Genomic DNA, 12,919 nt, shown 5'->3' with positions numbered 1-12,919 from the left:
CAAACGATGTTTTAATTTACTAAATACAAACGTTTGGAATATGCTATTGAAATTATTCAAAAGTACATTACAAGATATTAGTTAAATGTTAAGCTGCCGCCTTACTCTGTCCACATTCATTGAACATAAAGAACGTCTTGAACATGAAGAAACTAAGGTCTTCTCAAATTTTGATTGAAAATATTTTAATGAAATAAGCATTCAAGGATTATTTTCTTTTAGTTTTAAATTATATTGAATATTTTATTAAAATATTGAAAGTAAGTTATTGCGTGTTTGTTGCTTACTTAGTATAATTTTCGTGATATTCACAATATTTCATGCATATTTTATATTAAAAATAAATACATTACATTGTTTCCATTATTCATATTTAATAAATCAAAATATACTTTCGTTATTTACGCAAATGATCGTAAATTTAAGTTATTCTTAATGAAAATAAAGTTTTTCTAACGAAATTTTTAACTCCCTTGATCGGTATACTTTGGAAGTCTCTTTAAATGATATTGGAAAAGTCAACCTTTAGTTTACATGCTATTGCCTTTTAAATTAGTTGCTCTACATTAAAATGAAATCTTAAAAACTAATCAGACTTAGACAAAAGTGAAAATATGGTTATTTTTCTTCAGCTACTCTGTTTCTCAACAATACGCAATATAGTATTTTATGTTATTTGTTTAACGTTTCGATATACGCGGTTTTTCTGTCTTACGCAGATTTCAAATATTTTAAAACACTTACCTTGGGAAAAACATCATAATATATTTTCCTCTCTAGTATTCCTTTGCTTCTTATCTCAAATTCACTTGCGATTTATTTAAAGTATTTTTTTATGCTCTTGAAGTGTTAAAGTTTCCACATTACTATCTTTGTTTCTTCATTTTTCTTCTTCTGTCTTTTACAGATGTAATATAATTTATAGAACATAAATGTTTTTAAAGATATTTGTTTTCAACTGTTACTTTCGCATTTTGAATTTTCCAGGCTTTCATTTTAATGCACAAACAGATTAAATAATGAGTTATCATTTATATATCTTAACATTTATCATTATAATAAGCATTACTGGATATTTAGTACAAGTATTTGGTATTCTAAGTATTATAAACAAATGAGAATTAAGAAAAGATCAACAGAAAATGACAAAAATAGAAGATATTGCCTTGCTTAGGGTGGCAGTATGATTAACCCTTTAACACAGAATTTTTATTTAACATATTTTTCATTATTTTCTATTATTTTATATCGAAATAAGCGAAAAATATTATATTTAGCATTTTAATAATTTGAAATACTGCTTTTTTTTCTTTTTTTTTCTTTTCTTTTTTCGTTAAAAGTTAAATCTTCCAAACAAGGCTCTCTCTTCCAAACAATAATTTTTCGAATTTACACTTATTTGCGGTTATTTAGATCTCTAAGAGAAACAGTAATTCATAATTAAAATTTCTTTAATTTACAAAGTCAATTATTTATAAATTTTTAAATGGGAGTAATAAAAATTTCAAACGATTTTGCTTTGTTTTGGATTTTATATTTTAGTACAAATATAATCCCGATAATCAAACAGATTTGTTTAGTAACTAGAGGGTCTATATATATATATATATATATATATATATAATATATATATATATATATATATATATATATATATATATATATATATATATATATATATATATATATATATATATATATATATATATATATATATATATATATATAATATATATATATATAATATATATATATATATAATATATATATATATAATATATATATATATATAATATATATATATATATATATATAATATATAATATATATATATATATATATATATATATATATATATATATATATATATATATATATATATATATATATATATATATATATATATATATATATATATATATATATATATATATATATATATATGTGGGACACCAGTGTCCCATCTGTATCAAACTATTAATATCGTATAATGTACAGATGGTAATTTCAACGACAATGTAAACTATGGACTTTTAATAGTCAGTTTTATTGTTGTTGTCTTAACTGTTTTTTAGATATTTAATATAAATATGTTATAGTCATTTATTTGGTAATAAGTTTTCTATGAGCAAATAAATATAGCCTTATATCTTTCTAAATATTTGAGTGAATGTCAATATTGTTTATTTCTTGGGATATATATATATTTTTTTCGATCTATTTTATTTTCCCTAAATAAATCTTTTTAGTAAATTCACAGAAGTTCTTAAAATTTCTCTTTCAGAGCTTTCTTTATGTCAGATTCCGTCTCAAATAAAAACACGTGACGAAAATATTTTTAGTCACGTAGTTCTAACATACTAACAAAAAGGTAGCTTTGTAGACAAATTACCGTTGTGAAAAGAAGAAAAAAAAACTGAGAATATTTTTTTCTAAATAAAATATTAGTTCTGCTTCACCCTATTATATCCTTAGAAATTATATCACGTGATATAAATTTGTTCAAAGCGTCTAAGAGAACGTGCTTAGACTATACCTTCCGTAGTCCCCTTGAGTAATCCTAATGTATTTCAGGGCGAGTGAAGTTTGAGATTTGATTTTTCCCTGCTCATTAAATGTTTTATTTATCGATATACAGGGTGTGAAAAAAGAGTTTTGGAAACGGTCAAATATCTCGAGAAATATACACTGGTTATCATAAATTAAGGAAAAATCACAAAAATAGCGATAACTCTTTCAAAAGTAAGCCAAACCGTGCAAAATTTGCATATGTTGTCCACTAAGAGTAGCTGAGTAAAATTGCAATATGCAAATTAGTGGCGCTGCACTCGGCTTACGTCATCTGCCTGGAGCATAAAAGTCCAAGTTTGAGAGAAAGCACACAAATTTTACTGTGATTGCGACATTGAAAATCTGAGATAGCCAATTCGTAATAATGACCTCTAGGCATCATTTGCCTGAAGAACTACGATGGAGAGCCATCGGGAGACTAGAGGCAGGGCAGAGTCAATCAGAAGTGGCCAGATGGCTAAATGTGAGTCCATCTGTGGTTCATAGACTTTGGAGGCAATTTCAAACCACAGATTCGGCATCTAGGAGGTTCAGTCAAGGACGGCCAACTGTTACGACCAGTGCCGATGACCGATATTTGACATTAAGTGCACGCAGGAATAGAACCGCTACTCCGACACATCTTAGATCCTCTCTTGCTGCAGCCACCGGAAGGTTGGTGTCAACGTCAACTGTGCGCAGAAGGCTCCACGAAGGTGGTCTGTATGCGAGACGACCAGCCATTTGCGTGCCGCTCACATCACGCCATAGGAGAGACCGTTTGCAGTGGGCCCGACAACATGTCCACTGGACGTCAGATCAATGGAGGCCTGTTCTCTTTACGGATGAGTCCAGGTTTAGTCTAGAAAGTGACAGTAGACGTTATTTGATATGGAGAGAACCTGGGACCCGTTATCATCCATCAAACATCCGTGAAAGAGATGCATACGGAAGAGGCAGTGTCTGTGTTTGGGGAGGCATATCCTTAGGAGGGCGCACATACCTCCATGTCTTTCCAAGGGGAACCGTGAATGCTCAGGTTTATCGAGACAACATCCTTGATGCTTATGTGCGCCCATATGCCGGGGCAATTGGTGATTGCTTCCTGTTACAGGACGATAATGCAAGACCACACAGAGCTCGCATTGTTGATGATTATCTTCAACAGGAAACAATTACTCGCATGGAGTGGCCAGCTCGATCCCCGGACTTGAATCCTATCGAGCACGTTTGGGATGCTCTAGGGAGGCGTGTATCTGCCATCAATCCGCCCCCTCAGACCCTTGCCACGCTTGCAACTGCTTTACAAGAGCAATGGCTCTCACTTCCTATTGAACTGATAGACCGCATAATTGAAAGCATCACACTTCGCTGTTTGTGCTGTATTGCTTCTAGAGGCAATCATATTCCATATTAAAGGTACTTTTTCTATTGCAAACCGATACTTCCAATTTGTTTATTTTATACATGTGCTAATTTCTATACTACTATTAATGTCTGATAATTTCTTTTTATGTTGTTTAATACCTTACTATGTGTTGTATATTGTGGGTAAGTTTCATAAAATTCCATGTGTAATTTCTTGAGTTATCGCGATTTTTGTGAATTTTCCTTAATTTATGATAACCAGTGTAGATCGGATCGAAGAAGTGAAAATGATTGGCATTCAATATTTTTTTAAAAGCTTTCCAATGATACCAAATGCGATCTTCTAAATCTCCCTGGGGGCGGGGTTACAGCAAATAGCCCCCATTTTTATTGCAGATTTGTATTCTCTAAAAAACAAAGTAACCCTATTTGATCTTTAGGTTTATGCATTTTGTTTCCCAGATTGCAATGTAAGTGAGAAAATTTAAATTGAGTAAAAACTGTGTGAAATGATATCTCAAGATTCATCAGATTTAGAAAAAAAAAATGGTTTTAGAAATATTTAAAAAAAATATAAGGAAAAAAAATCAAAGACATTTGATACATATCTCTTTTTTATGTTCTTAATCTTAAGGATCTCGATTTTCGCAATTTTAAACAACGTGTACTCTACTGATTAAAAAACTTCAAAACTTTATTGGTATAAAAAGTATGCTGATAGAAATAAAAGTGGACACGTTTTAAGCGCTCAAAAATAGGTGCCCATTCTCGAGACATGCCAGACGTCTCATTCACGTCTTGCAAATCTTGAGAATGGGTGCCTATTCTTGAGTGCTTTAAACATGTCGGAGATCCAAGTGAGGTATCAGTGGATAACTTTTAAAAGAATATTGTATACGTCTGGAAAGAATGCAGTTGAGTTTTTCTAAAAGATTTATTTTAAAGGTATATGACAGATAACAACGATTCAAGCAAAAATTATTGAAGTATCGCGAATGATTTTAAACTTTATTTATTTTTGGAGGGGTGCGGTTGAAGGTTATCCTACAGATATGCTTATGGGACCCCCCCAAAATAAATACCCCCTTTCCTCATACAGCAGAAAAATATATTACAAAGTTTAAAATTGTTCTTTAATCAATGAGTTGTTTAGCATTTTCAGAATACAATGCAAATCGCTCAATTATTTTATTTACATATTTCTTAGAACAGATCGAATGAACGTAATGGAAAATAAATCTGCTCAACTGTCTTATTTTTTTACGATGTGTTTATATGTTGATTGAAAATTGGGAGTATCATTTTAGACTGAATAAATTTTTTTTTTAAAAATAAGCCTGCCACTATTAGCCTGACTGCGAGGGAACTCTAATCCATGATCCATCTACCACTGAGGATATTTTACGTCAGCACCGTGGTCTTTGCTGGCTTGGTGCGGAATTCAAATCATGGCCATTGCTGAGATTCGAACCCGGTCACCTCATTTTGAAGACGAGCGCTCTATTCCTTGAGCCACCACGGCTAAAAAGGAAATTAAAAAAAAAAAAAAGAGGTTAGTTCTGATCCCTGGCTATATAAATGCTTTTGTAAAGTTAGAAGTTGCGAAGTTCGGAGTTTAAGATAAATCTTGACTGAAAAAATACCTCCTATCCAAAAATTAAAATAGATGATTTTTATAATTCAGGAAATTAATTTGCCAAGATTTTAAATATAGACTTGTGTTGTTTTGCGTAATAGGTTTCTGAGATATTCTATTAAACTTTCGTATATTATTTTTTATTTTTTGGTTTGTTTTAAGCTTCATTATTTTCCTATTATATATTGTTAATGGAATTTTTTTTTTAAAGATAGAGACAAACCCTGCTGTTTATCTTTTGTTTATGACAATCTTGCTTCTTCCTACTGAAGATTGGTATTTATTTTCACGTTTTATTTGGTAAAACGTATATATTATGGTAAAAAAATAGGAAGTTGAGTTTAGTAGGACAAGTTGATATTTGTTGACATAACCTTCTGAAATGTCTTAGTAGTTGTTGCTCTCAAAAACAAATCTTAACGTCATAAAAGAGGCTTTAATAAATACTTAATGGCTTTGAACTTAGCATGACATAAATTGGATTGTTGATTGAAGTAGTGTTGTGTTTTTGTTGTTTTAAGTTTCAACCTTGAAACACTGAAACGAAGCAAGGTTGTGTCAGTTTTGACACTTAATGATAGTGCTGCAACCAATAAAAAAAGTATACATACTTTTTATGTATTTTATACATTTGTAGATGTTGCACTCAACTGATTTATTTTTAGCATCAAATATAAAATAATGTTTACATAAATAAGTATTTACTGAGGCAATGTCAAAAGCTAATGTGAATTTTGTTTTTGATTGGGCTTGTTATATCTGATTCATAAATTCGCGTCCTTTTTTCCCTTGTTTGATTCACTCACTCATTTTTATTCATTTATTTAACTGTTACTAAATCATTCACTTATTCACTCTCTATATTAATCTATCATTGTATATAGGAAGATATCATTTGGCAAACCAATTAAAAATGGTTATCATAGGTTGCTACAGTGACACGTACTTATTATAGGTTTTTAAACGTATAAAAAAAGATTCTATTTAGTTGATGTATTTTTTGTGTATTGTAGTCTATAATTTTTCATGCATAGTAATTGATATAGAAAAAAAGGCAGATTGAATTTGCAGCTTTGAATTTGCAACAAAAATATAATGAATCAAATATGAAGAGAAAAAAAGCTATATTTAAAATCAAGTTTATAATAAGAAAATGCAATATCACGCTTTTAAATATGCTATTCGTAGCTAATTACGAGGGTTGTAAATTAAATAGTGGCAACTTAACCTTTAAACTCACAGAAGGACGGGCATGCGCAAATTAGATATGGGAGCTGTGAGGTGGGGCTGTTGTCGATGTGTAGAGTGCAAAAAAAAGTCGATTAGCTTAGAAGGGTAGTTGTTGTGTGGCGTTAAAGTGAGGAGTTTCGTTTCCATCGCTCTAAAGCATGTTTTCAAAAGGTGATCAGCGGTCGTGGCTTACAATCGAGGTTGCCCGTGGCAAAAATGCAACAGAATGCTATCGAGGATTAGTGGAAGCCTTTGGAGCAAATGCTTTACCATATAGGACAGTAGCACGATGGATTCAAGCATCTCGTCTTTTTTCGTCATTAAGCCTTTTCACAACGTGCTTTAGAGCGATGAAAATGAAACTCCTCACTTTAACGCCACGCAACAACTACCCTTCTAAGCAAATCGACTGTTTTTTGCACTCTACACATCGACAACAGCGCCACCTCACCGCACCCATACCCTATTTACGCATGCGCGCCCTTTTGTGAGTTTCAAGTTTAAGTTGCCACTATTTAATTTACAACCCTCGTATGATACAAAAGGATACTTTACCCCACATTTATCCAATTGTTTCAAAAGTGGTGTCCGTGTTGAGGTCTAGTTTTCGTTTTTAGGCCCTTGATATATCGCTCACATTTAATAAATTGATCAATTGCTAGCTTTTTAAAGTAAAAATTGGCTGATTAGCGTTCATTATTGACTAGTGCAGCTGTTCCCAATTTTTTTCGGCTGCGGAACCCTTTATAATCAACCTTCTTTCGGTGGAACCCTGACTTTATAAAGATTATGAAAGTAATAGTGAACGTTATAACCTATAAATGATTATATTTAAAGCATTTAATTAGAGGAATGAAGATTTTTTTATCGTTTAATCATTAATAATCTTAAATTAGGTTTTATATCAGACGGTTAAATTTGCAGTCCATGTGCTATATCTAGTCTAGTTATGAATTTGTTTTTGGTGTATATGTGTTACGGCCAAAGCCCGGATTCGGCCACTTCGCGAATTGGCCGGCCAAATCACGAAATGGCTAAGAACGTTGTAAATTGGCTGGCCAATGTCCGATCTTTTCTTGATTTCGGGAATTGGCCGGCCAGATCGCGAAGTGGCATGACAGGATCAGCCAAAGTTGGAAGAAAAAGTCATTGGCACGTATTATTGGCTCTGTATAACCATAACTTCATTCTTTAAAAATTACTAGCTGCTGTACCAACACCTCCTAGAAAAGAGTAGGCCTCTGCACGGATTACCATAAATATCCTTTAGTAGTCCAAACGTAATGACATATTTCGTATTTTCAACCACTGCGCAGCTTAGTACCCCGAACGTAATGACATCTTTCTTATTTTTCATCAACTGCACAGTTAACTACGTCACATCGGATTACTAAATTGATCCGTGCTGAGGCCTTCCTACTTCTAGGAGGTGTTGGCTGTACCCGCAGCTAACTGCGGTGGGATGTGGCCATTTGAGACAAAGTAAAAAATTTCATTTTTTAAATTATAATTTAAAAACTTGTCCATTTTTTATATTTTTAATTTATATTTTTATTTTAATTTTTATGTTTTTAAATTAAAAAAGAAAACAAACTGGGCAATATTAGCAAATTAACTTTTTGATGAAACAAATATTAAAAATTTGTGATCCCACCGTACCACCCGGTATGTGAAGAAACATACCACTACAATTTTTTTCTTCTGTAAAGTAAAAGTTATTAGAAATACAAAAGATATTAAAAAAGTAGTAACAGCAGACAAATGTCTCCACGTGGCACATTCCCGCCGGAATTGCAGATTAGCAGCATACCGGGCATTCTTGAATGAGCACATCGCGTTTTGGCCGGAACATCGTGGCCACTTCGCGAAATGGCCGGCCAAAGTAGAATATTCACTGATCGTTTCAATTACATCGCACTTAGGCGGAAAGGTATGGCCAAAGTGCGAAGTGGCCGGACTTCGGGCGTTGGCCGTAACATATACATAAACTGAAAATTTAATAAAAGAAGCCAAATTATGGTTTAATTCAAAATTAAAACTTAAAAGAACTTGCCGAAACGGTTGAAAATGGTTATTAGGGAAACTTGATTTATTAAAAAAATTTTGATTTGAAAATATTTTATAAATACTTGCTCCATTCATAATTTATTCAATATACTGTTACTAGAAATATTATATTTTCTTTTAAGTAATGCCATTTCTATTTCATTGGCATTTCACTTGAAATAATTTCATGTGGTTATACCATGAGATTAAATAAATTTATGAATTATAGGCTCTAAATATAATCAGAGGTTTCAAAACCATTAGTTATAAAAAGTACCAACTCGCGGAACCCCTTTAACTTTTTACGGAACCCATGGGTTCCACGGAGCACTATTTAAGAATCTCTGCCCCAGTGAATTTCTAGATTTATTCTGTTTTCTTTTACCCTATTGTTTAAATTAACATTGGAAAGTAATACTAATAAAAATAATAAGTTAAGGAAACCCGTTGTTTTCCCCACTTTTTTTCTCTCTCTGATTTTGTTAATTAGCCCAGTTTGATTCGTAGTTGCGATTCCAACCGCGTGTAAATAGTACGTATTATCAGGATTTTCCTTGCACGCGTTGGAATCTATGATTATTTAAAGTTGGGATTTTTTGTTTCATGAATATTTCGATCAAAATATTGACACAGGATAACACTATTTATGTTTGGAACTTTCGTGATTGTTAAGATTCTAAGTAAACATTCTTCTCTTTACAAATACGCTTTATGTTTGTTCACCCACAATTACTCATTCAAGAAATCTCTATTATAATTTAGATTAAAAAAAAGTAATTTGTTTTTTAATCTGTAGTTTTTTTTTAATGTACATTTTTCCTTTGTACATTTTTGCCTCTGTTAAAGTGGATTCGTATGCCAGTTGCTTGTAGCTTTGACTTTAATGTATCCGACTAGTTTCAACAACTTTTTGTGAAAAATATAAATGTAAAATTTTGAAAAAACTGGTCTAATTGTTTTTATTACGTGTAAAAACTTATAAAACTAGCTAAAAAAACTTTTTTCTTCTTTTAAATGGCCATTTTTAGGTTAAAATAAGGAATTTTTTTGCATGTTCGCTAAATACTGTTAAAAGAACATTAAGTTATTTTACAGTATTTTAAGTTACGGTATTTATTAAAAAGCGGTATTTTAAGTTACGAAATGAGACACAAAAATGTACTCTCTGAATAAACCTGCCTTGTTTTCGACAGATTCGGATTTGAGATCCCCAAAATATAGGGGTCATCGCAATCTGGAAAAATATAATCCCTGTAGTTTGGTCAGAAATAATTTCAAATAAAAGAGAAAAATGGAGGAAGGTTCCTTGGAAAGGCTCTGAATCTCAAAAATCCGAATCTGGCGAAAAACCCGTATTCAGAGAAAGATTTCGTAAGTTCTACACTAATTAATTAGCATATCTGAAATCAGTCCCTCGATTAAAAGTATTATTTCGTCCTAGAACGTAAATATCCAGTTATAAGATCAAAAGTTATTTAAGGTGGACCGATTTTTATTTAGTGCACTGTATCTCACTAAGAAGGTTAGAAAAACTCTATTAAAATTTGAAGAATATGGTCAGATGATTTATCATGTATAAATTTCTTTGTAAACGGTTTTAATTTACATGTATTATAAAAAAATCCTGTTTTTATTATAAAGGTTTAAAGAAGAGAATATATATAAGAATTTAAAAAAAGAAATCTCTTATTGCACATCGAAAGCTAATTTATTTTGCAAACTATAAAATAAATCTTCTGTATGTCGTTTTACAAAAATCAAAAGTTCGAGTACATATTTTTGAAATCTTGTTATAAATATTTCCACATCATTTATTTTGTGAAATACTTTTAAAAGAATGTTCGATTGGAACCTGAATTATTCTCTTTCTTGAATTTATTTCAGTCAAGAAAACTGAAACATAACAATTTCAGAAAGCCAATACTTTTGTAAGAATAGGGTTTTTCTTCCGTTTTTATCTTTAGTTTTTTTCTTGTTATCTTTTCCTAAAATTCATGCAGTTGTTAAGGATTCAAAAATAAATATTGCTTTGATCAGAATATCTTGAAACTATGTATAATGATGCTGATTATAAGGGAATAATCGTATCATCAAATATCAACATTGAAGAATAATCTTATAAGGGATCTTATACGTATGGTTCTAGGCACTTTTAAAGAGTATTCAGGAAGGAAATCATTGATGTGTGAAAAAACTATTTACATAGGAAAATATTCACGTAAAGGAGTATTTACACAGGAAAATATTCACGTAAAGGAGTATTTACACAGGAAAATATTCACGTAAAGGAGTATTTACATAGGAAAATATTCACGTAAAGGAGTATTTACATAGGAAAATATTCACGTAAAAAATTATTTACAGAGGAAAATATTCACGTAAAAAATTATTTACATAGGAAAATATTCACTTAAAGGGTTATTTACATAGGAAAATATTCACTTAAAAGGTTATTTACATAGGAAAATATTCACGTAAAAGATTATTTACTTAGGAAAATATTCACGTAAAAGATTTACATAGGAAAATATTCACGTAAAAGATTTACATAGGAAAATATTCACGTAAAAGATTTACATAGGAAAATATTCACGTAAAAGATTTACATAGGAAAATATTCACGTAAAAGACTATTTACGTAGGAAAATATTCATATAAATGACTATTTGCAATATACAGGTATCCACATAAAGAATTTACATAAATAATTACTTAAATGAGGGTTCTGTTTAGAAGAAATTTCGGTCCGTTAACGGACCCTTCACAAAATATTTTTACTTAAATTATTTTGTGAAGGGTCCGTTTTTATCTTTTAATCGGACCCTTCACAAATTTGTTTATCTTCATTATTGTTTTGTTAATCGAATAAACCCTTCCAGGGGAAGAAAGACATGTAAACAAACTAAATTTTGTCTTCGGCAGACGCTTCTTCCTTTATTCGTCCGAAATGAATATTATGCGTTCTGCAGTATAGGCTAAATACCAAATATTAGTATGTTGCATCGCTAATTTAGTAGCTGCAATTGCTGTTTATTTTTGAAAATTTAGTTTTTTTTTAATTATTTTACAGTGTTGAGCATAATCTTGTATCTATTCACAATTTAAAAACTCCTTGAAAAAGTTTTTTTGCAATAACGAACACTGTTTGCACAAATTCACAAAAGCGAACCCTGGTTGAAAGAATGTGACTTAATGTTTAATTTATATTCACAAATTACGAGTAATTTTTTCACAATTTTACAAAAACGGACCTTTCACAAAATGTCTGAACAGACCCCTGCTTAAATGATTATTTAAATAAATTAATATTTACGTAAGCTATTAAAATTACATATTACAAACATTACATATTTACATTAATAATTTCATGTAATTTTGCTGTTGACATAAGAAAATATGCTTACAAAACGCATATTGAATTATTTTGCATCTCTGCTGAATTCATTTGCAAACAAATAATTAATTAAGTGAATTCCTTTTTTTTATTACAGTTATAATAAACGATTTATTGAGTGTATGGTTAATATAATTATCCACATTAAATGTTTTTACTGTCTTCTGTGAACTATGAGTATACGATTACAGAACCAGTAGGTTCATGCGGTAACCAGTAGGTTCATGCGGTTGATCTACTGTACTTTTATCGGAATTTAAGTTCTAAGAATTTGAAATAGCTTTAATAACACAAACTCAAACAACATCGATTGACCCTTGAATTTTGATTTCTTATCAAAACAGTGTCTAGTCATTACTAATAATACAAAATAAATATCTTATTTGGGAAGCCATCGTCCTTGGTGCAAAATCCAAAATTATCTCGTTACTGAATAGCCTGATTCAGCTGGTTTTAACCCGTGATATGGGTTTTCCCAAGGTTATATGCAACTGTGAATTTCTAAGACCTTGCACGGAGTTCACGAGACTTATAAGTTACTTCCTTATCCAATATAAACACCAATGACTTTAGAGTATAAAAAGCCCATTGTAAAACTGCTGTTCGATACGCGGTGTTGATGTTACGCATTAAGATTCCTCTTAGGAATGCGAAATAAGGTAGAAAAGTTCAATAAAGTCATATTAGATAAGATA

The 12,919-nt window shown here is 30.9% G+C and overlaps 2 protein-coding genes across 4 annotated transcripts in view; one reads left to right on the top strand and one right to left on the bottom strand.

Moving 5' to 3' along the window:
* The window catches only part of LOC107438291 (phosphatidate cytidylyltransferase, mitochondrial), a 29,585-nt gene extending 28,708 nt beyond the window's left edge, over window positions 1-877 (bottom strand). The window contains exon 1 of the mRNA XM_043044078.3: window positions 745-877. The gene's annotated coding sequence lies outside the window, so the exon portion shown is untranslated. The remainder of the gene's footprint in view (window positions 1-744) is intronic.
* The window catches only part of LOC107438289 (proton myo-inositol cotransporter), an 89,441-nt gene that overhangs the window by 8,516 nt on the left and 68,006 nt on the right, over window positions 1-12,919 (top strand). The window lies entirely within an intron of this gene.

Source organism: Parasteatoda tepidariorum, chromosome 3 (assembly GCF_982258835.1).
Source record: "Parasteatoda tepidariorum strain Cologne lab strain chromosome 3, Ptep-v5.0, whole genome shotgun sequence".
Classification (NCBI taxonomy): Eukaryota; Metazoa; Arthropoda; class Arachnida; order Araneae; family Theridiidae; genus Parasteatoda; species Parasteatoda tepidariorum.
The sequence above is the reverse complement of the archived record's forward strand: the minus strand, read 5'-3'. Positions and strand labels throughout refer to the sequence as shown.